General features: G+C 42.8%; 1 protein-coding gene across 13 annotated transcripts in view; it reads right to left on the bottom strand.

Moving 5' to 3' along the window:
* The window catches only part of SIPA1L1 (signal induced proliferation associated 1 like 1), a 372579-nt gene extending 349415 nt beyond the window's left edge, over nucleotides 1-23164 (bottom strand). For 6 of the 13 annotated variants that reach the window (XM_057543412.1, XM_057543411.1, XM_057543409.1 and 3 more), the window contains exon 1: nucleotides 22063-22302. The gene's annotated coding sequence lies outside the window, so the exon portion shown is untranslated. Of the gene's footprint in view, nucleotides 1-22062; nucleotides 22304-22418; nucleotides 22592-23041 lie in introns of those variants that run through there. The other 7 variants (XM_007184390.3, XM_057543410.1, XM_057543413.1 and 4 more) reach the window with 4 other exon arrangements.
* Between the last annotated feature and the right edge of the window lie 2196 nt (nucleotides 23165-25360).

Below are 25360 nucleotides of genomic sequence, written 5' to 3'. Positions count from 1 at the left end.
AATGTAAATCAAATCCACAGTGAGATACCACTGCACACCCATTAGGATCACCAAAATAAAAAAGCCAAACAGTATAGAAACAAGTGTTGGCAAGGCTGTGGGCAAACTGGAACCTTCATACACTGCTGGTGGGAATGTAAAAGGGTACAGATACTTTGGAAAACATTCTGGCAATTCCTCAAAAGGTTAAACATAGAGTTACCATATGACCAGAAATTCCACTCCTAGGTATAGACCCAAAAGAAATGAAAACACATGTGCACACAAAAGCTTACACGTGAACAGCAGCATTATTCTTAATACCCAGAAAGTGAAAACAACCCAAATGTCCATCAACTGATGGATAAACAAAGTGTTATATATCCATACAATGGAATATTACTCAGCAATAAAAATAAAGTACTGATTCATGCTACAATGTGGATGAACCTTGAAAACATTACGGTCAGTGAAAGAAGTCAGTCACAAAAGACCATATACTATATGGTTCCATTTATATAAAATATGCAAAATAGGCAGATCTGTAGAAACAGAAAGTAGATTAGTGGTTGCTTAGGTCTGGGGGGATGGGAGGGGCGAGAGCTAAAGGGCATGAGGTTTCTTTTTGAGGTGATGAAAATGTTCTAAAATTGTGGTGATGGTTGCACATAGCTGTGAATACACTAAAAACCACTGAACCATATACTTTAAATGGGCTAATTATATGATATGTGAATTATATATCAATAAAGCTGTTATTTTTTTAAAATCTGCCTTTTTCTGCAATGGCCTTTAACAGCTGTGCTGACTTCTTCAGAAGCGGGCCTCATTTTTCCTTATCAGAAGGATTTGAAATCCTACAATCACAACTTTTGTTTCTTGGAGCTCCCTACCTATCTGGATGAAGCCATACTCCTTTTTATAGTTCTGCCGGCCTTGGAGGTACACTATCTGTTCTCTGAATTTTGTGAAATCTCTTCCTAAAAATTCAGGCCAAAAGATTCTCTTCCATCATGGCAAAACCCCAAGACAAAATAGCCACTTTCACCCAAAGTTCTCGGTATGAATCAGTTAGTCACAATTTCCATCTTTTGCCTTCTAAGAAAAGAACTACCAATAAGTCAAGGACTTATCAGATGTCTCCATTTATAGGGTTGAGATTTCCACAAATATACAGATAGTTGAAACACACCATTTATAAACTATTTTATCCCTGTGCCAGCTTTGAACTTACACATATTTATTCAGGGATGCATTTCAGATTAGGTTCTGGGATTGCAAAATCAAAAAAGACACAGCCCCAGCCTTCAAGGTTTAACAGAAGAAGCAAACACAGAAAAATAATTTTAAGATGTTTTGACAAAGCTCCCCCAGCTTCCCTCTATCCTGGCACTTAAAACTTGACTTGTAATTTTCTGTCACTCATCTATCAACCTGGCTCGCGCTCATGAAAACAGATCCTCCCTTTGAATCCCAAGGACTGAGAGTGCCCTGAACACAGGACAGTTTCTACCAACTGTTTGTTGATTGAACATGTGAATGAAGAAGCATGAGTATGCAAGGAGAACCAAATGTGTCCCACACAAGTTCCTGTCCTGCCCTCTTAACCTCAGCTCACTGTTACAAATCCCAGCCACACCTGGCTGAGGCTGGCAGGCAGCAAATTAAGCTGAGAAAATACCCAAGTTGATTCCTCCCTCTGTCCACTCCCCTTTCCTCCATCTGAGCTCTTAGCTTTCCTACCCCTAACCTCTCCTCACCTGATACCCAGGGGGAAATGTTCAGGATGACCTTTCAAAGACAACTACTGATGAGATGGGATTTTCCTGTGTAATGCAGATGAAATTGATTTTATAAATCCAAGAACCCACCCTTACAACCCAAGTGAAATGTATCTTTCCATCAGGGTCTTTAAAAATCGGAGGGAAAGATACTAGGAAAACTGAAAAGCTGGGAGGGCTTGTAAGAAGGAAGGACGGGGCTTCCCTGGTGGCGCAGTGGTTGAGAGTCTGCCTGCCAATGCAGGGGACACGGGTTCGAGTCCCGGTCTGGGAAGATCCCATATGCCGCGGAGCAACTAGGCCCGTGAGCCGCAATTACTGAGCCTGCGCGTCTGGAGCCTGTGCTCCGCAACAAGAGAGGCCTCGATAATGAGAGGCCCGCGCACCGCGATGAGGAGTGGCCCCCGCTTGCCGCAACTAGAGAAAGCCCTCGCACAGAAACAAAGACCCAACACACCCATAAATAATAAATAAATAAATTTTAAAAAAAAAAGTAGAGGAATTTAAACAAAAACTCCTAAAGAAACTCAACATTTAAAAAAAAAAAAAAAGAAGAAGGAAGGACGGGTAACTGGCATCTCTTGGACATCTATTATGTGCCAGGCACTGTGCGTGCTGCCACCCCACTCCCATCCTAAGTGCTCCCATCTATCGGTACTAAATCCCACCTCTGAGAAGGACGTTACATACGCTGTCTCATCTCATCTTGACAATAACCCTGTGAGCTAAGTAAGCATCAGCACTGCCCCCTTTTTAAACAGTAAGAAAGAGGTTGAGAAATGACCTGAGGTCACACTGGTAGGATGGAACCCAGGTCTCCAGTGCCAAAGCCCGGATGCGCCACTGCCACTTACTATGAAACACTGTGTAACACAGACCGGCACCTTAGCCCCCGACTCCATCTTCTAAATCTCAACTATAAAAAATGAGGAAGGGCTTCCCTGGTGGCGCAGTGGTTGAGAATCCGCCTGCCAATGCAGGGGACACGGGTTCGAGCCCTGGTCTGGGAAGATCCCACATGCCGCGGAGCAGCTGGGCCCGTGAGCCACAACTACTGAGCCTGCGCGTCTGGAGCCTGTGCTCCGCAACAAGAGAGGCCCGCGCACCGCGATGAAGAGTGGCCCCCGCTTGCCGCAACTGGAGAAAGCCCTCGCACAGAAACGAAGACCCAACACAGCCAAAAATAAATAAATAAAAATAAATTTAAAAAAAAGAAAAAACAGTTCGAGTACTTTAAAAAAAAAAAAAAATGAGGAAAATTCCTTCCTCAAACATCGGCGATGGAAATTAAATGGGACAATATATCAAAACAAGTGCTAGTACATAAATGACCCTGAAAAATAACACTGTTTCTTTCCTTGCTTCTCCGGCTATGAATTCTCCCAGACTTAAACCCTGGGCAAGCAGTGGACACAATGTAATTTGTATATCATCCCTCACATCCTGTCCTGGAGGGTAGGCTCTGCCTCACTCCCGTAGAATAGATAAGTGAAATCAGTGTCTGAGAAAAGCATCTGGGATGCCAACTACCGCCCTACAAACCGTCAGAACCCACCACACTTGTACCCGGAAACTATTCAGAGCGAAATCTACGGTCAAAGCAGCTCTGGTTTTGCTCCCAGTGCCTCCTTCCTGAGGAATCCCAAACACCCCTCCCTAAGGCTGCTATGCTCCGTGTCACAGCCCCAGCGATAGAAACGCTGCACTTTCCCCAGGGCCTCTCTTCCTTCTCCCCATCAAACTGCACCTGAAAGCCCTCTTTTACTGGACAGATCTCTCTGTTTTGCTTGTTTTTAGAAGCCATTTTTAAAAGACAGGGAACATGAAAACAATGGTGGTTATCCCTGGGTGATAGAATGGTGGATGACTTTTTTCTTCTTCAAACTTTCTTGTAGTTTCCCAATTTTCCACAAAGCCTTATGCAATGCTTTCATAATAAAAAAGAAAGACTATACACTGAAATGATTTCCTTAGTCTCCTGCTGGTCATTTTCTTTTATTCTTCCTGAGTTCCCCAACAAGCTGGCAGCATCTTGAGAACAGGACTGCTAAATTATCTGCACAACACTCAGCACAGGGGACTTCCCTGGTGGCGCAGTGGTTAAGAATCTGCCTGCCAATGCAGGGGACACGGGTTCGAGCCCTGGTCCGGGAAGATCCCACATGCCGGGGAGTAACTAAGCCTGTGTGCCACAACTACTGAGCCCGTGCTCTAGAGCCCACGAGCTACAACTACTGAGCCTGCGTGCCACAACTACTGAAGCCCACGCGCCTAGAGCCCATGCTCCACAACACGAGAAGCCACCGCAATGAGAAGCCCGTGCACCGCAACGAAGACCCAATGCAGCCAAAAATAAATAAATTTTTTTTAAAAAAACAAACACTCAGCACAGTATCTGATGCACAGCAGGTGCCTGGCACAAAACAGCTCAATCAGTAGCTGTGGAGTGAATGATGAATATTCGGGTAATATTTAGAAATGGACTTCGTCGACTGATGGTGGGCAGACCAAGGTGTGAATGTGGCATGTCCTTAGGGGACTTGGATTATTGCAGTTGTGTATCATTATTTACAAGGTAGCTTTCAAACAGTCAATGCAGTTAAACATGAAAAGTCTGCAACCTGAAGACAAGGTGAACTACTCAAGGTGATTCACTGCTGCAGTGGTCAACCAAGACCAGGATGGTGACAGATGTAAGATCCTTGTGCATCTTGCTATGAATGAGGGCACCACAAACTGAGTTCATTAAATAACCTCGGGGCTCCGGGCCCTACTGAGAAGGCACATCTTGGCCCTGGTCAGCCACCAAAGTTCAACAACACACTTTATTATTTTTTTTTTTTTAGATAGAACTTACCTAATTTTTTTTTAAGATTTTTTTTTGATGTGGGCCATTTTTTTAAAAGTCTTTATTGAATTTGTTACAATATTGCTTCTGTTTTTTGTTTTGGTTTTTTGGCCATGAGGCATGTGGGATCCCAGCTGCCCCACCAGGGATCGAACCCGCACCCCCTGCACTGGAAGGCAAAGTCCCAACCACTGGACCGCCAGGGAAGTCCCAACAACACACTTTAAAATTAACCTTTGTCCTTAAGATTAAATAAGCCTAAATACTAAAGCACACTCTAGAGGGTTGATTTAACGTGAAAGAGAAGTCTCAAATATTTGGTTTGGAGGAATGACCTGAACACAAAGCTTAAAGAACGGTATGCTGGATTCAATAAACATACAAAGCCCACAACTCAATAGAAAAATCAGGGCAGTAAAAATGTTCCCCCTTTTCACCATGACCTAAGTTAACTAATTAACTTTTACTAGTGACTTCTGTTTGATCAATTGAATGTGCGTTTCCTAGAAGCACACTTGATTGCCAGGACTGATCTTACACCTGTTTTTTGTATTTGCAATTAACTTCAGTTCCATTAACCTCTCTTTAAAAATCTATGTATTTCTAACATGCCTCCGACCTCTTAAAACACACTTATTTCAAAACAATGCAGATGCTGACGTGATGACAGCACGATAATTTTAGGGCAACAGGCAGAAATCAATGACAAGATGATAACTTCACAGCAGAATTCATGGTGCAAGATGAGAAAGTAAGCATTTCACCCAGAAAATACATTTCTCACGTTTTTTGGTCATGCCTTCAGTTGGGAAGTAAAATGAAAGTGTTCTTACTAGAAAAAAAAAATTCTGTGGTTATTCCAAACTCTGTGCAGATTTCTATTTATTTCACCACAATTATAAATATTTACATTTCCTCTAGCTATTTGTACTAGACATAGTAGGAACCCTGAGCCTGGAACTTCTCTGGCAGGTGGGAGCCCCTCGTGAGGTTGTTTCCCACATCTCAGAAAACTGACCAAAGAGAACATTCAATGACAACTATTATTTTGACTCCACTGGAAGGGAGAAAAATACATTATCCAAAAATTTGGATAGGGATCAGACACAGTCTTCTTCAACTCCGAAAAGTTCACTCATGTACCACCCAAGTTTTCTTGGTGAAGCAATAGGAGGAAGTAAGAGAAATGGAAAGAAATGATGTTAACTCCTGTGTAAACCATGCCTGAGTCCCCTGGAAAAGTGCAAATAGAGTCTCAAAACAACACAAGTTACTGAACCTTTCCAAGCTCCAGCTTCATCATCTGTTAAATACTGATAATACCTACCTCACAGAAATTCCATGAGGATAAAAATGAGATGGTATAAGTAAAGAACCTACCATAAAACCAATGCATGGGGGAAGTTCAGCGGAAGATATTTATGACCATTGTTAACGGAGCACTGTGGAGGTCACGTTGACAGGCCAAAGTCCTACAACAGATACAGGGAAAGAGACCACCAAATGGGTCACGTGCCAGTTCTGGGAAATCCAGATCATCGCTTAAGATACAAAGAACTGTCCCTGACTCTCCACCGTGGTACAACACGGCCACCACGCTTAAAAATTACACCAGCAAAACCAGCCTTTCACTGGAGAAATGGGTGGGGAGCTTCCATCATCAGCATGGTATAGGGTTTAAGGGTGATGGTCATAGCAACCCTATTATATGTAGACAGGCTTTCTAGCATTCCAACAAGAAAACACATCCTATGCACACAGCCAAATCATGATTTCAACCATCTGGTCCCAACGGATGACTGTACTAGACAATTCCTCAGCTCAGTGGCTATAGCAATGTCTGTTAATATGTATAAGAAGAAATTCTATAACAAGAACTCAACATCTTGGCTCCCACTCAGAGTCCTAATATCTATCTTGCAGGCTTATTATAAAGATTAGCAATAATGTGACACGAAGTGCCTGGCACAGTGGGTACTCACTAAATGGGAGCCAATGTAAATTTTATTACTAGAAAGCAACAAAATCAAAAGGATGAACCCGTCATGATGCAATTGGGAATACAGTTGTTCCTTTTCAACTGAGAAGTTAAGCTGCATGAAAACGACTGGTTAAAGAACACAGTAACAAGCCTTACAACGGGGAGTAAATCAGTCAACAGCAGATTAATCAGTTTACCACCCAAGAATGAATGTCAATGGGCCCCTCCCTCTGGGTCAAATAAACAAAATGAGAAATGGTTCCTATCCTCAAAGAATCTACATCTGCCTGAGAAGAAATCACAGGGTGTTTCACGGTCTGTCTGCATGTCCCCCTTGACTCGAGGTCCTACGAAAGCAAAACCCACAATTTTACACTGCCACACGATGCACGCATTCAATAAAAGTTTGGCAAACAAATGCGACACTCATTGGATCTTGGGCCTAAAAGTGTTATCTAACTCAAAAGTTTCCAAGCCTGGCTTCATTACTCAATCTGAACTTTCCAAAGACTGATAATCTGAGTACTTAAAATGCTGCCCAGGTGATTCTGATACTCCAGGGAGACTGAGAACCATGCCTCTCACTGAGCCCCTGCGAACTGTATGTATGAATGGCCTTTACAATGACCCGGTCCTAAATGATCCTGCCTATGCATGCGATGGGGAACAGAACATAGCCTGGCCACCTGCATGCAGCTCTAGAAAAGTCCTTTCTGATGCTCATTCAAACACCTGTATTTACTCACCGTTCTACCCTGTGGGGTCTGAGAAGACAAAGGTAAACTCTCCTCCTTCCCTAAGACTGATTTTCAATTCCTGTGACAAGGGATGACATTCCTTCTGAGTCTTCTCCAGGTTAAACATCCTTGATGAATTATGCATTAATTATTAAACTGTAAGCTCTTTAAGTATACAATGCAGTACAACAGCATTCCAAACAAGGGAGAAATCGAGGTGAGTTACAGCAACCAGAAAGATGGCAATGAAGGAGGTGAGCCTTGAAGGCTGAGAAAGTTACAGATAAAACTAGAGTTCAGGGGCTGGAACTGCCTCAGCAGGGACAAGGGAGACAAGATAATGGTGAAGAGCAAGATACGCAGGGAGGGGGATAAGACAGATAAAGAACTAAGTATATTGATTTCACCTACGTTTTGAATTGAATGGAACTAAAATCGAAAACGAACAAAGGCTCAAAGGAAGTCAGAAATAGTTGGGAAGAGGAGAGAACAGAGGCCTTGCACATGAAGGCAGAAACACAGTCCTACAGTCCTGGAGAGGCCAAAGAAATCAGATGAACAGGAAAGGAGAGACCCAAGAGAAAGGTCACGAAGCAGGCAGGAAAGCGCACGTTTTGATGTGCTGGAACAACTTAAATTCCTCCAGGTGGCACACGTACGTAAACGATCCATCAGAAAGAATAATCAGGCAAGACACCCGGAGCCTGGGGTTAGCAAGACTCAAGCTGGTCAGAAAGGAGCCTGCTCCAGCCACCCAGGTATAAAGGTCAAGGGTCTGTATCAGATGGTGGCGATAAAACAAAGAGGACGAGTTGAAAACGGTCAATTCAAAAGGAAGAAAAAAAGGCAAGGCTTGCTCCTGGACCAGACCCAAGGTAAAAGAAAGGCAAGAATCAGAGATGACTTCTCAGAGGTATCTGAAATGGTCAAAGAAGAAGCAGGCATCGGTCAGGCAGAGAGAATCAAGCAACCATGCAATGGAGAGTAGTGAGCGCATTGGTGGATTAGTGCCAGGGTGGCTTTGTGTACAAAAGCTTCAAAGTTCACTCCCGGTTCCACAAATGCACCCGGCAACAGGTGGTTTTGCTATTTTCTCTGGTCCCAGCACAGGCTGTAGTTTCTGTGTCAGCAGACAGGGAATGTCTGCTTTTGACTCTGAAATATGTAACATTACCACCAAAGTTAAAGTGCTTTGATAGAGCTCGGTGAAATGAGCCAGGCACAAGAGAACACATATCGTATGTTCCCATTTATAGGAAACGTCCAGAAGAAGCAAATCCATAAAGATGGACAGTAGGTTAGTGGTGGCCTAGGGCTGGGGGCAGGGAAGTGGGGTGGGATTGGGGAGAAATGGGGAGTGACTGCAAATGGGGCTGGAGCTTCTTTTGGGGTGAGGAAGATGTTCTAAAATTGTTTATGGTGGTTACACTACTCTATGAACTACTGACCTGTACACTTCAAGCAGGGAAACTGTACAGTAAGTGATTAAAACTCAATAGAGGTTATTAAAAAAAAAAAAAACCTTAGGAGTGCAATAAATAGGTACTATGACTTCAGAAGCTTAGAGATTATCTCCCCAGTAAAAATGATTATTAGACTAGAGTTCAAATAAAAAGCCATTAGGCAATTTGGAAATCCTAAAAGATTTTAGAAAGTCTAGTAAGTTGTATTCCTCCTAGGAGAAAAAAATTAGGCATGGAAAAGATACAGAATTAAATATATAGATACCTTTCAAATTATTTCTTACAATTGATGTAAGTTTTCTAAAACGTACTTCAAAAGGAAAGACAAAGGCTTAGGGTTTTATCAGACAATTATGTCAAGTGATACTGTACTGAATACCTATAGTTCAGTTTCTTAGAAGCTGAAATAAAATAACATATAGCAAGCCGATTCAATGAAAAGCAAAAAGATTATGTAACTTAACAATTATTGAGCAGATGGGTCAACTTATTTTATAAATTTGAGGACCTGAGAAAAGCCCTAACATAAAGAGATGTCCTCTTACTTGAAAGATACCAGAGAACTACCCAAGCAATTTCTCCTCCACAGTATCTACTGAAAAACATAGTTCCTGTTCCCCCCGACGCCTTGTTTCAGTGTTAAAGCCATTACTGCTCTTTCCACTGAACACCCAGAATATTTTTTAGACCAAGTTCCCAAAGACTGTCAGTTACTCATCAAACGTTACATTCGCTACATGTGTCGGGCTCTCAAAGGCACCCTTTAAAAATGGCTTTACCTTCTCTTTCTGCGTCACATAACCTGCAATGAATGCACACCGCCGATGCCAATTGAATCTTGTGAACCAAGGATGAAACCAGGAGGGCAGAGAAGAAAGGAGCAGCAGTGTTTCTGTTCAAACTGCCTTATGGATGAGAAGAACCAAGAACCACCATCCTATCTCTTGACTGAAGATGTTCCTAAAGCAACATCTAACTGTTGAGAAGGTATCAATTATCAGCAAATACTGCATTTCAAAGACACAACCATTTACTACTACCTCAAAGGAAAGACATGTAATAACTTCAAAATACCACTGATTGAAATATGACTGATGCTTTCAACACTTTTACTTGAAACTTAAATGAATTTTAATTCAGTGGATTCAAATATATAGTTAACATATTTCACCTGCCCAGAAGAAAATTTTAAGCAATCAAAAAACCTAGGAATATGTAAATAGGCATTCTGAATCAGGAAACAAGGAGAATGGTCTCCCTAATAAATATGGTCTATTAGACCTTATTTGTTAACTGATCCAAGTTATGGAAAGCATAAAATAATAGAGACTTTGAGAAAGGAAAGAGCCAGGGTTTTTTCCTACTACAACATCCTCCCACGTAAATAAAATCACTCTGGCCTGAAGCCATGTTTATTAAGGGGCGAGTCTGGTACCACACACCACGTACTGCCCCAATGGCTCCACACGAAGTGAAGCCCTCTGACACCCCGGAGGGAACCAAAATACCAAGTTCTCCCAAAAGCTGGTCAGGAATCACAGAATGGATCAAAGAGAAAGCTTTTCCATCTATCCAGAGAGGAAACCAGCCTTTGGAGGGAAAATGCCAACTTTCCACAATACATTCTGGCCTATGAGTTAAGCAGTTCCACAAAGTATGTAAGATGGAAACTAGTCTACTTTCCAGAAATAATACCAACACAACGAGACATTACTTTAGAAGTCTGAACTTTTTTGCTCTCATTTGATCTCAAGAATTCTGAGAAGGGCAAACACTCTCCCCATTTCACACAGATGAGAAAACTGAAGCTCGTTGAGGATTAACAGACCTGCCCAGCTGCCAACTTGACCTCATCCACGGATACCTCAAACCCAACATGTACCTATCAGCTCAATTCCCCACCCAAACCTGCTCCTCCAGCCTTCCCCATTTCAATACCCGGCACCACCACTGTTCCAGTTGCTCAGGCCAAAAACCTTGGTGTTCCCCTTAACTCCACTCTTTCTTTCACTGCGTATCATTCACCCTTCTGTGAGCCATGCTAGCCTCACTTGAGATGAGTCCAGAATCCAGCCACTTCTCTTCTCCTCCACCATTGCTATCATCACACCCCACCTAGGTCATTGTTAGAACCCTTTAATATCTCCCTGTCTCCACCTCTGCCCCCACAATGGAGTTCTATTCTCCACACAATGGAGTTCTGTCCTTTAAAAATATGTCAGATCAAAACCCTCATTCTATTCTCAAATATGTCAGCTCAAAACCCTTTGTACAAAACCCTCCAGGGGCTTCCCTTATCACTCAGAGTTGTTCACTGCTGTATATCCAGGATGAGAACAGTATCTGCCATCTAGAAGGTGTTTACTGAATATTGCTGATGAGTAAGTGAAGGAAAAATGGCCACAGTCACAGAGCCAGGGCTACACAAATCTTCCAATGTTCTTTTGGTAACAGGAGACCAGATTTATAACAGCCAACAATCCACATGAGAGAAAATTCTTAAATTTTACTCTGCGTAACTGAACCTTATAACACATAACACATAATCAATACTATGTCAAATTTCTAACAACAAATTAAAATAAAAATATCATTTTATAAAGCCATGAAGGGACTGCCCTGGTGGTCCAGTGGCTAAGACTCCAAGCGCCCAATGCAGGGGCTCGGGTTTGATCCCTGGTCAGGGTACTAGATCTCACATGCGTGCTGCAACTAAGACCCGGTGCAGCCGAATAAATAAATAAATATTAAAAAAAGAAAAAAGCCATGAAATCTCACACTAGGTTATCTGAGTATTACAGATTTGGCAGCACAGGCAACTGCCAGCTTATTGTCACAGCACTGGTACGCAGATCTTCTCTGTGACATGATGTCACCATACCTCAAGACCACCTCATACATAAATGACAAGGGCTCTAAGAGACACAGAACTGAGCACCTAGGAGAAGAGGTGCTAAGCATTTCTAAATCTCTACACACTGGCACTACACCAATCATCTGAAACAGGAATTAAGTTTCTAGCGTGTTACAAGTAACATCAGAAAGGCTAGCTTTAAAATTGTGTCCTGCCAAAATTACAAGGAAAGACTTTCAGCTGAGTTAAAATGTTGATTATTTTCAGATCAGAGTGAAATTAATACTAAAATTATCCACCAATGAGGAATTTTCCCACTAAAATGTTTGAGTTAAAAACCAAAACTCTAAATTTCTCTTTTTTTAAGCTCTTTCAAAAACACTTCTACTATCTGCAAAAAAAGCCCTAAATCTCACTAAACCATAATAATAAATTCACAGAATTTTAACAGTTGGCCTTAAAGGAAACTTAATTCAACCCTCAACCTTCCTATTACAAATGAAAAGGTTACCTGGTATATAATAAATGAACAATGAAGACTTGTTAAATAAATGAACAAATCAATGAAGATCCAAAAGGGGTATATGACTTTTAAGATCTCACGATTAATGGAAAAATCCAGAATCAGCCAAAACTAGGTGTTTAGATTCTCTTGGAGTGGGCTTGGAAGTAGAGGAAATGAAGATCTGAAAACCATGTCTGGGTCCCCAGGAAAACCTTAAGCAAAATTCATTAAAGCCAGTTTCCGTCAGTTCTGTTACTTAGAAAAGCACTTGATAAAGTAAATTTAGCCAAGACAGATCTCCTTGGAAACCAAAAGGCAGAATTGTCTAGTGTTTCTTTCTTCCTCCACACAAAGAATATTTAATGTAGAACTATTTTCATAATAAACAACTACAATTGTTTTGCATCAAAAGTAAAACAGGTGGCCTTTGGCAAAAAAAGAAAAATCCAACCAGATGAGAGGAATGGAACACTGAAAAGGACCACATCAATCACTAAAAGAATATCAGCCACATGAGGGCAAGAGCCATGCATCCTTTTTCCACTAGAAGCAGCCCCTAGCCCCTGGCATATAGTGAGAGTCAATAAATACTTATGAAATAAATGAGTAAATTACTCCTTAACGGACCCACCCATGTAGACTTAAATTCATTTGGTCACCACTAAACAACGCTTTACTACAGGCCTACTATATGCAAGCATACTACATTTTTCCTCCATAGAAGTTCTACCAATTGTCCCCTCAAGTAATACACCCAACCAAAATATCCTTATAGTTTTATTAAGAAGGTGAGAAAGTATGTCTTAAGTAGCCTAAATTACTTACTAAAGCAGCCACTGAGTTTGCTGTTCTGTGTTCAATCTCTCTCCTTCAACTCATCCTATATAACCCAGCCAGGTTAACTTTGTGTTCTTTGCACATCCTAGAAAATAAAACCGTACTGTAGCTAAGTATTCTATCTCTGTATATGGCCCATTGCTATTCAATGAGCAGAAATGGCAAATCAACAACTACTGGATTGGAATGGGGAAGACAATAGAGTGTCAAGGAAAAAAACAGTGACGGGTCTTATAATAACTGATCCCCATTGAAAATCTTGAGATTACTATCAGAGGGTTTCATTAAAGACCCGCCTTTAGTGCAGTGATAGAACTGACACAGATGGTTTGAGGTTTTATACCCACTGAGGTACACATCCAAGTTTCAAGACCAATTCAAGGTCCATCACCTTTTAGAAGCTTTTGCAAGCCATTGTATTCAATATCCAAGGAAGTGCTAGACTGTAGCTCTTACTATACTAGTTGCCGATTGAGAGCCTCACATACATTCTGCCATTTAAATCACCTTACTTCATTCTTTAAGTGGGTCTAGTCCCCTCCAAAAAATGAAAAATTCTTTGAATTGTTTTCTCAATTGTTAATTTCTCTATTACTTCTCTATTTCTCAGCACCTACGATAGCATAAGTTAAAAATAAATGTCACTCAAACTTCCTGATTTCAAAATGTATTACAAAGCTAAAGTAATCTAAAAAGCTAAAGGTGGTACTGGCATAAAGACAGACAAATAGATCAGTGGACTAGGACAAAAAGCCCAGAAATAAACCACCATGTATATGGCCAGCTGGTCTTCAACAAGGATGCCAAGACCACTGAAAGGGGAAAGCTCTTCAATGAATGGGGCTGAGAAAACTGGATATCCGCACACAAAAGAATGAAGCTGGATCCTCGTCTTACACCACAGACAAAAATTAACTCAAAATGGATTAAAGACCTAAATGTAAGAACTAAAACTATAAAACTTCTAGAAGAAAACACAGAAAGCTTCATGACATTGGACTTGGCAACGATTTCTTGGATACGATGCTAAAAGCACAGGCAACAAAAGCAAAAATAGACAAATGGGATTACATCAAAATTTAAAACTTTCACGCATCAAAGGACACAAAAGAGCAAAAAGAAAACAAAATGGGAGAAAATATGTGCAAATCATGCATCTGATAAGGCGTTAATATCCAGAATATATAAAGAACTCCTACAACTCAACAACAAAAAATCAAATAACCTGATCAAAAAATGAGCAGACTTGAAAAGACATTTCTCCAAAGATGATAAGCAAATGGCCAACAAGCATATGAAAGATGCTCAATATAACTTATGAACAGAGAAATGAAAATCAAAACCACAATGAGGTATTACCTCACACCTATTAAATGGCACTATCAAAGAAACAAAATAACAAATGTTGGCAAGAACGAGGAATAACACTGGTACGCTGCTGGTGGGGTATATAACCTCTATGAAAAACAGTATGGAGGTTACTCAAAAAAATTAAAAATAGAGCTACCATACGATACAGAAATCCCACCTTTGAGTATATATCCAAAGGAATTGACAGCAGGGTCTCAAAGAGCTATGTGAAAACCCATGTTCATAGCCACACTATTCACAATACCCAAGAGGTAGAAGCAACCCAAATGTCCATCTATGGATGAATGGATAAATAAAATGGGATATATACATACAATGTAATATTATTCAGTCTTAAAAGGGAAGAAAATCCTACCACATGCCAACATGTATGAACCTTGAGGACACTATGCTAAGTGGAATAAGCCAGTCACAAAAAGACAAATACTACATGATTCCACTTATATGAGGTATCTAAAGAGGTCAAATTCATACAAACAGAAAGTAGAATGGTGAGTCCCAGGGATGGGGGGAGGGGAAAGGAGAAGTTGTTTAATGGGTATAGTTTCCAATTTGCAAGATGAAAACAGTCTGGACTTCTGTTTCACAACAATATGAATATACTTAACACAACTAAACTGCATACTTAAAATGGTTAAGATGGTAAATTTTACACTATGTGTTTTTTATCCCAATAAAAAAAAGTAAGTGCCAACATGCAAACACCAAGTTGGATTTACTTGTTCTACCTCCACTGCCGGAGTCTAAGCAGCCTGACCCTTTTTTACCTGCTGGCAGTCATTTCCAAATTTCTTCCAAGTTGTCTTTTTTAATCAAGGGAACTGTACACATGATCGAAGGCCCTCCCTTTACCTTACTGTCAAGCATAAATCCAAAAATGACATAAAAGCCATTGTGTTCTCAACTGGGTGGGAGAGAAGCATAACAGAACCACCTACTGAGTTTCTTCAAACCACCCAACCCATCCACCCAGAGTACTACCTCAGAGTTCACTGCGATCCTACACCCTCCCCCAAGCACACACCTGACCCAACCCGCTGAAAACCACTATTTCAAAATGCTCCCTTGAAAATGACCTTCAGAACAATCCCACTGAAAGCGATTATTAGGCTGAGGCTCTAACTTTTAATAAGCCTTTTCTGTGAATCCTATAGCTCTCCATAACGTATCATGTATCTACTGAAACATTATTTTGTCATGCAATTATTATACCTCATTTCCTATTACAAAGGATCAGCACTAAGATCCTAATTAAAAAAAAAAAAAAAAGTAACACTGAGACTCTTGGAAGAATCACAGGCATTTCTCAAACTGGAAAAGAGATGAGGGTCAGGAATCACATTCAGTCTCACGTCTCCTAACAGGTTTCTCAAGGGCACATTCTGAGCCAGGAGTCAAACCCCACCCCAAACATATATACACACAGAGCACCCTCTCTTTACACATGAAATTCCAGCTACTCAGAAGTCAGACTCTGGCAAAATATATTGGCAGAAGCTTCTGAGGTCTTCGCTGGGGCAGCCAGAAGTATGGTTAGGGAAAAGGGAGGAGTTAAATCAACTACACACTAACCCTCATTTCAAGAGTAAGAATACTTGTTTTCTAAGTCTTTGAAAGAAAAGGCAATATGGTTCCCAAAAGTCACATACTTATATTTCTTGCAAAAATATGGGAAAATACTTCTTTCCATTGTTTTCCCTAACTATGTACAGGTGAAGCAAGGAATAAAAGTTAGTCAAACTGGGTGAAAATTTTAGAACATTCTATTAATGCATAATTATATATCCTATAGGTATCTCCTTATAAGTACCCTCTCTTCTTGAAGGCATGAGATACCACAGTTCAGTTATCAGTTGCTTTGCTGAAAGCATCAAGAAATGAAAAGAAACTTGTAAAAACAAATAGTCAATCAATTCTGAGAACTAAGATGTTAAAGGAGATGCAAGGAGCTTATAATATATCAAACTAGAATCTCTATCTAGGCAAATAACTGAACTGAAAAAATGGAAAAAAATGAATTAGAAAAAGATAATATAGAAGCCAACGTAAATGATACTGATCATAGTCAAGTCTCGATTATAGGAACGTGGTCATTCAGCACATGGTCCTTTGCTTTTTACTTCTAAATAGCTTTATTCTGAGACGTTTGGAACTCATTCTAAAAGGAAGCAAGACATTAAGCCACAAAAAAACAATCAATGACTATACTTGTAGCTTTGGTAAAAGGCTTCCTGGAAAAAACAGAAAGAGAAAAGAGGAATAACCAAAATTCACTCTGGTGTCTGCGAAATTCATTTAACCTAAGACCTGCTTTGGAGGAGGAGAGAAGAATAAAGGAATCCAGTGGCCGCCACGGCTGGATGGCCAGTCGGCTCAAGTTGCCTCTGAGTGACCCCTGTATGTGTGCAAATCAGTAACTCTCCCTCTCCAGGCCAACGTTCTCCAGCAAGCATACATTCTCCTCTCCATAATTGACAAAAAGGGAAATCTAACATTATGTAATTGCCCGCTTCCCACAATTTAAAGTTAGGCATACTACAATCCTAATTAGAGGGAGAACTTAGTGCAACGTGACAAGTAACAAATTAGAAATCTAAAGGCTGAAAATTCTCATCCCAGACCTCCGGAGGCCAAGAGAAACAGCTTTGCCTGCCTCTGTGACACACCCCCAATGCACTACTGTTGACTAACGTCCAATGAAAGAACCCCCTGACATACCTCTGTGTCACTGTGGTGTCATCTCTCTAGATTTTCAAGAAAGCTTTCATGTTATCTTTGCAACTGGGGTTACCTCACTCCTCCCAGGCCAGAATAAAAGGAGAAAATGGATGTGGACCAGTCCTTACCCTCAAAAGATACACCCAATGGATTTTCTTACCCACTTGATCACAAACCCAATCACACTCGTGCTATTCTAACCCTCACTCAAATCACCTGCCTTTAAGAGATCCAAAGAAAAGGGGCTCTTTCCCACGTTTCTATGACTCACTCCACAGCTCATCAGAAACCCACCAAAAGAAAAAATGAGCTATCATCTGAGAATAAGTAACTTAATTTGTATTAAACCTTTGGAAAACAAAGTGTCATCAAAGTGTGTGGGCTTTGTTTTGCTTTTTTTTTTGCTTTATTAGCTAAGCACAGAAAAAAACTAAGAACAAAAATCCAATGAGGCCAATTTATTTCCCATACCAAACCAGTAAACGTGCAGTGGATATAAGGTTGGACTGTCAATCTCAAGTGATAGTGGAAAACCCCTATTTTAAATAGCACCGTATGTGGAACAGACACAGATTTTTGTGTGAGTGCTGAAGGAATAACATAATGCTTTACCCTTCTCGGGAACGGGAGAGTCCCTCATCTAAAGGGCAGTCACCCAAGTGGCAGGGATGTTTCTTCTCTCTTGGCTCAGATTACCCCAGTGGAAGTTGGGTGGTGCTATAGAAATCACTTATGTTTTCAACAGGAAGCTCCTACAACACTGTCCTGTTTTATGTGCAGTTATACCTCCACCTAACAGATCGTCCCTAGCCCCTACCCCTGCCCCCAGTAACCCGTACCTGTAGCCACTGTTCCAAAAATAAGGGAGGCACACCACTTCCTTTTACAAATGAAAAATGAGTTTAACAAGAGAAAAAAAAGATGGGTCAACTACAAAAAATTAAGCCTGGCTTCTCTAAAGAGCATATAAGTATATTATGCTCTGAGTTAACCAAGATTCCTTTAAAAAAAAAAAAAAACAAAAACCTACAGGCTCTACCATGTAAAGACTTTAACTCATAATGTCTTTTGCCATAACTTTGTAATCTGAGTAACTCTAAACCTGAGTTACCAAACACTACATCCGTGTGGTTCATGGCTTTTCAACCTTCATGTACATTTTGTTTCAGTAAGTTTTTCTTCTTCTCATTTTAGACATGTAATAAATACTGAACACTTAGTGGGGGGGAAAATGTAGTAAATAAATTTTAACATAATAGACTCTAAGGTAGGGGGAAAAAAAAAAAAAACAGGGAGCAAAAGAGTACAGTTAAATCTGAAAACCTGCCTTCCAATCATTGCATGATCACTGACTAGTTCTTCTACACCCTTTAAAAAAAATCACTTCAACTTTCTGGGCTTCAGTTTTCTCATCTGTAAAATGGGGAAGAAGGGCCAAATGATTTATACTCAAAATCCCTTCTAAACCCAACAATCTATGAATCTGTTCATCAGGAAGCAAGAAAATGCAATTGCAAATAAGACTATGGTTTACAAATTACTTTCATACATATATTCTCAATAATTTTTGCAGCAAGGCAGTGAAGCAAGCATTGTGCCCACTGCTGCAAAAAAAGACGCTGTTTCAGAAAGTTCAGGAAGAGGTTCGATTACTTTTTAAGATCCCATAGCTGGAAAATTTTTGAAACCCAGGCCTTCTGAGGACAAATACTGGGCCCCATTATTTAAAAAGTTAATTTAGGACTTCCCTGGTGGCTCAGTGGTTAAGAATTCGCCTGCCAATGCAGGGGACACAGGTTCGAGCCCTAGTCCAGGAAGATCCCACATGCCGCGGAGCAACTAAGACCGTGCACCACAACTACTGAGCCTGCGCTCTAGAGTCCACAAGCCACAATTACTGAGCCCACGAGCCACAACTACTTAGCCCACGTGCCACAACTACTGAAGCTCGCACGCCTAGTACCCGTGCTCCTCAACAACAGGAGCCACCCCAATGAGAAGCCCGCGCACCACAACAAAGAGTGGCCCCCCGCTTGCCGCAACTAGAGAACGCCCGCGCGCAGCAAAGACCCAATGCAGCCAAAAATAAATAAATAAATAAATAAATTTATTTAAATTTATTATAAATTTTAAAAAATTAATTTAAATAAGTTACAACTCAGAAATAATTGCCTGCTCTGCAAAACTTTTATGGGAGCTTCAGTGTATCAGAACACCAAACCAGGGAAGGTCACTACAAATGGCCCCATTGCACTGTAAGTTCCTTGAGGCAAGGAACACACTTTTACCCACCACTGGAATCACAGAACTCAACAGCATGCCTCCCAGACAGAGGCACTCAATAACTACCTTTTGACTTAATACAAATCTCAAAAGATTAGGAATATGGTGACATTATGAAGGAAAATTTTTTTTCTGAATTTGAGATATGAACTTCTGTGATCTGAGTCAAAAGGAAGAAAGAAGCATTCTATATCAGAGCGCTAGCTCTATACGTGGGGGATGAGTCTATTTGTCTTCCTTAGAGAAAGTCCAGTTTGGTCAGTGAATCAAAAGGCTCAAATCTGCCACGTCACCTGAAAATCTTCAGGCTAGGCACACTTCATATGCGCACTGAAGTGGACCAACAGAAATGACAGCAGGACAGTGAAGACCAGTAGAAGCACATAACCATGTTATCATCAATCACTACATACCTCCTCCTAAACGGGAAAGAGTCAAAGAATATGTACTCTTACACTGTTCTGCCTCTTCTCATGCTCCTGTTTCACAGCTCAAAGAGACAGAGAACAGCCATGTATTGAAAAACTCAAACTGCAAAAGTAAGATAGAACAGACACACGTCCCAACTCATAGTCAACCAAGATCCTCCAAAGTTTTTACAGAATCGCTCATCTCAAGCAAAATCATGACTTCAATAAAGTTACTAGAGGGACTTCCCTGGTGGCACAGTGATTTAAGAATCCGCCTGCCAATGCAGGGGACATGGGTTCGAGCCTTGGTCCGGGAAGATCCCACATGCCGCGGAGCAACTAAGCCCGTGCGCCACAACTACTGAGTCTGCGCTCTAGAGCCCGCGAGCCGCAACTACTGAAGCGGGCACGCCTAGAGCCCGTGCTCCACAACAAGAGAAGCCACCGCAATGAGAAGCCAGCGCACCGCAACAAAGAGTAGCCCCCGCTCACTGCAACTAGGGAAAGCCCACGCACAGCAACGGAGACCCAATGCAGCCAATAAATAAACTAATTAATTAAAAAAATTAAAAATAAAAATAAAGTTACTAGAAGGTGTATTTTAAAAGTTGTTAAAAAAAAATTAAGATGTGGCTGGCGGGTGGGGGTGGGGAGACCTACACCAAAATTACACACCTAATTCAATGCAAAAGCAAAGCAAGTAAGGAAGTCAGGAAATAATAGCGGAACGGTACAGTTAAAAGATTCTTAATATAAAATTTCAGTGAGCTGCTTTGCAATTATTATTGCAATTATTACCAGGAGTTCAAGTCAACCTTGTCACAGAATCCTATGATGAACTCACAACTAATACTGACACTTCAGCGCTAAAAAGTTCATTGCACCAGAACTGCAATTTCGAACTCGAGGAGCAGTACCAGGAACCGCAGAGAAGCTAACAGCAACACCTACTGACTGTCTTGAGCCACTTGCCAAACTTGTTCTCTCGGTCAACTAGAGAAATCTAATGATACAGTCAACTTCAGGAGTCCTTTACTTAAGCATAAAGAGATAAGAAAATAAGTTGTCAGCCACATAATACCATTCATCCAGCAAAATCTCTTATTTTGCCCCTAACCATTTACGTGCAAATCATCACCCAAATCATTTTGAATGCACTGTTAATTGCTAATGCCTGAGTATAATTTATTCCATAGGAAAAATATGTTTTAATATTAATATTCTCGTTAATAACTGGTATGTCATCTAATAGTCGGACACTTCAGTGACCATAAACTTCTTTATGAAAACCTTTTATTTGAGACTACTGCTGTTTCTACTGTTCTATATTATTTCCATCGGCTTTTTTTTTTTCATCCTGGTAAAGGTGGCTTAATTGCAGCTTTCAAAAAATGAAAAGGGGGAAAGTGAAGGTCATTAAATCAGGATTTTAGAGAAAATTAATACTGTTACTAAACTGGGTGCAGAGAAGGATTCCATAGGACTTCATCTTGTACTTTTCCAAAAGATTAAGTCAGAGAATCTTTGCCTTGGATGAATATTCCATATGAGAAAACGAGAGAAAGTTGACACAACTCCCACAGAGTACCAGTATAAAAACAATGTCTTTAAGAGTCTGAGTCAGAGTTTCAACATGAAAGGTTTGCTTTATAGAGGAAACGCCAACCCCAGTCCATCCAGACAGACCTGGAACCTGATTAAAGTCAACACCTTTACTCTAAAATTTGCATCGCGTCACTGGCTCCCAGTTTAGAAATGTAATCGTTTAGCAGGCAGTAAGAATTTCAGTAAGTGCTGCCTCTAAAATACCCGTCATGATAAATAAAATCTGTAAGGAAAATGCAGTCTAGGATCCATCAGTCCCCAAATGCTTCTCTTCAAAACAAGAATCAACAACTCAAACATCTTCCTTGAAAGTGAGCCATTTCCCTTGCCTATATGTTTTCCAAATGGTGAACCCGATGAAATTTCAACCTGTCCAACAAGATTACTTGTCCACCTAGAAATGCCGTGGAGCGATAGGGAGCTTGGCAAATACCCTTTAAGGTCAGGATAGAAGTTGGAAACAAATGGGGCGAAGAAGAAAAACTTCTTTTTTGCAGTACCTTCTCGCCTCCCCAGCCCTCTTGTGGTTTACTTGCTCCAAGAAAAGCAGGTTAGAGCAGCTCCGGCTTTCACTCCCCCCCAGACCCCGGGAGAGAAACGAACCACCCGCGGGCAACGAGCTGCTCTTCCCCCTTTCTCACGATCAAACCTCTCGGCCTGTCCCTCCGGCATAGCCTGCAAAGCGCTCACCCACGTGACTGAACTGGAAGAGTCTCCCGGTGAAGACGAGAGCAGCCTGGTGGGCGCAGCCACCCCAAGGGGTCGCGGGTCTCCTGGCCTCTCGCACAGACGCCGGGCGGAGAGTTGTGCAGATTCGGATTCCGAGGTGCGCGCGCGCGCGCGCGCCGGGCGCGGTGCAGCTCGGACTCGCCCCCGCCGGGCTGCGCTATCAGCACGCCACCAAATCGGAAATAAAACTTTGACCGGCCTCTCGGCGTGCTGCTCCGTGCCCTGGACCTGCGCCCCGGCCAGAAATGGGGTGCGGGCTGTCAACAGTCTTGCACCCCCGCTCCCCTGCCCGGACCCGGGGCGCGGGAGCCACTTACCGCTCGGCCCGGCCTCCCGGTGCCGCCGCACGTCCGGGGCGCGTCCGCCGCGCGCTCTCCCTGGGGTAAAAGAGAAACCTTACAGACGGTCGGCGCGCGCTCACTCGCCGCCTGCTCTGCGGAGAACGGCAGGCGGCGAGGCAGGGGCGGGCGCGGAGCGGAGGGGGACCCGGGGGAGGAATCAGCCCAACTCCCGAGCCTGGCTCCGAAGGAGACGCGGAATGCAGGCTGGAGAGCAGCCGGCTGGGGCCGCGCTCCCGGCGGAGTGGGGGCGGAGGTGCCCCCGTCCCCGGGCATCAACTATTGTCTGGGCGCTCGGGTCCCCACTCGCGCCGCCTCCGAGGCTCAGCGCTCCCCATCCCACCCGCCTGCCTCCAAGAGAAAAAGCTGAGGGGGCGGCCGGCGCGGGAAGCGAACGCGGGGTGGCTGAGCGGCCGGGGACCAGAGTCCGAGGTGGACGCCGGGGAAAGGGGAGGTGCGTGCCGAGTGGGGGAGGGGACAGGTAACTGCAGAGGAGGGGGGCGGGAAGGCCCGGGAGGATTGGTGGGGGGAGGAAATGAGGAGGGAGCCACGGAGGCGGGAGAGGGTGGAGTGGCTGGGAGGGCGGCCTCTGAAGCCCAGACCTGGCCCTCCGCGAGGACCCTCCTCCCGGAGACTCAGCGCCGCTCTGACTTTTCGTTCACTCGCTCAAGCACACAGTGAACTCGCTCACAAAGTTGCCGGCGGTGGCGGCGCCTCCCTCGCCCTTCCCCTCCCCGCCCCATTCCTTCCCCTCCTTCACTCCCTCCCCAACTCTCGGGTGAGATCACCGCTGTGCAGCTCAGCTCTGCGCTCTAATCTCGCGAGAGAAGAGGCAGCTCAGCCCAGACGGCGGGGGAAGTGGAAGGAATTAGAGGAAGGTGGGGGACCGCGGAACTCATAGTTGCTATGACGACGGCAAAGCCCTGGATTCTTGTCTCCTGCAGAGAGCCCAGGCAGCAAACGTGGGTGCCGTTTGCAACCTGCCCCCTCCCTTGCCCGACGCCCTAATGGTGGGGAAAGCAAGGGCTAGAAGCTAGAACCTATTTGAGAGGGCATCCGGAGAAGACCAGCGTCATGATATCTGGCTAAATTTGGCAAATGAGGCTAATTATTTAAGAGATTCTGAGATAGATTTCTGCCATAGAAGTCAGCACATATCTGAACCCCCAATTTCCTACCATATATTCAGTTTTTCGACCTTCCTGTCTAGTCTCATCCCCCACCCCTCACCCACTCCATACGTTCCCTCTCTCCTCCCCGCCCCCCCGCCCCATCACCACCGCCACCATCAGACTGAGATCCTTGAGGACCTGCCTTATCCATCTTTGTATTCTCAGCGCCTCCACAGGCTTGGTACATAGTAGGTATTTACTTAATGTCTGTGGGGGGAAATGAACGCCACAAGCTGTACGTGTCCTCAGTACTTTCACCCTACCCTGGAAAGTACTTAGGCTTAGACTATGATTTTCTGCTCCACAGTTTGGCTTTTGACTTTGCTAAACTATCCTTCGCCTTCTGTTCACACAGAGTTACCTATTTTTCAAGAGTTATAATCCCTCCTTTCTCTTTCTCCATCTTTGTCTCATAAAAACCCTATTCACCATGGGGGACCGGGTAATCATTAAGCTTCTTCAGATACCATCCTACCTACTCCAAAATGCTGTTGAGGATGAAGATGAAATTTTCTCATCCCCTGTTTCTTCTTTTGATTGTAGAAACTTTTCTTTGGGGTTTTTATATACTCACTGCCTAAATAAAATGGGTACTGTTAATAGAAGTTAAGCTTAAACTTTCGATATCAAAATGAATGAGTAAAAATAGATTCCAGGGCTTCCCAGGTGGCGCAGTGGTTGAGAATCCGCCTGCCAGTGCGGGGCACACGGGTTCGAGCCCTGGTCTGGGAGGATCCCACATGCCGCGAAGCGGCTGGGCCCGTGAGCCACAATTGCTGAGCCTGCGCGTCTGGAGCCCGTGCTCCACAACAAGAGAGGCCGCGACGGTGAGAGGCCCGCGCACCGCGATGAAGAGTGGCCCCCGCTCGCCGCAACTAGAGAAAGCCCTCACACAGAAACAAAGACCCAACACAGCCATAAATAAATGAATAAAAATTAAAAAAAAAAAAAAAATAGATTCCATGGTATGTGAATTATATCTCAATTTTTAAAAAATGCCGTCTCTATTTACATAAATACGGGGAAACCATTATTTAAATCAATCCCTTGGAACCAGAAACCCAAAAAGTACATAAGGATTCTTTTAGGTTACATGCAAGCTTAAATGTCATGTCGGTGAAGGTTTTTATGTTAGAAACCTAGTGATATAGTGATACAGTGATAAAAAACACTGGACAAAGTCAGGAAACTAGGGTTTGAGTTTTTCTGTGTTGCTAATAATCGAGTCTCCTTGAGAAGTTATTTAATCTTTCTGATTCTTCATCTCTAAAATGAGGGGTAGCCCACATGTTAGGTCATTACAGCTTTAAAATTCTGTGGCTCTTAGACCTATACAAATTTCCAGTAAATAACAGATATTTTCCTTTTACATCAAACAGAATTTTCAAAATGAGTGTTTCATTTTACAGTAGGTCAGTTTCACAAAGTTCAGCTACATGTTGACAAGTTGCTTTTAAAGTTCTCTTGTCTCAACTGTAAAAACAACAGGGACTTCCCTGGTGGCGCAGTGGTTAGGAATCCACCTGCCAATGCAGGTGACACGGGCTCGATCCCTGATCCGGGAAGATCCCACATGCCGCGGAGCAGCTAAGCCTGTGAGCCACAACTACTAGCCTGAGCTCTAGAGCCCGCGAGCCACAACTACTGAGCCCACATGCCACAACTACTGAGCCCACATGCCACAACTACTGAAGCCCACGTGCCTAGAGCCCGTGCTCTGCAACAAGAGAAGCCACCCCCATGAACAGT

This window comes from Balaenoptera acutorostrata, chromosome 3 (assembly GCF_949987535.1).
Source record: "Balaenoptera acutorostrata chromosome 3, mBalAcu1.1, whole genome shotgun sequence".
NCBI lineage: Eukaryota > Metazoa > Chordata > Mammalia > Artiodactyla > Balaenopteridae > Balaenoptera > Balaenoptera acutorostrata.
This window is presented reverse-complemented; position numbering and strand designations above follow the sequence as displayed.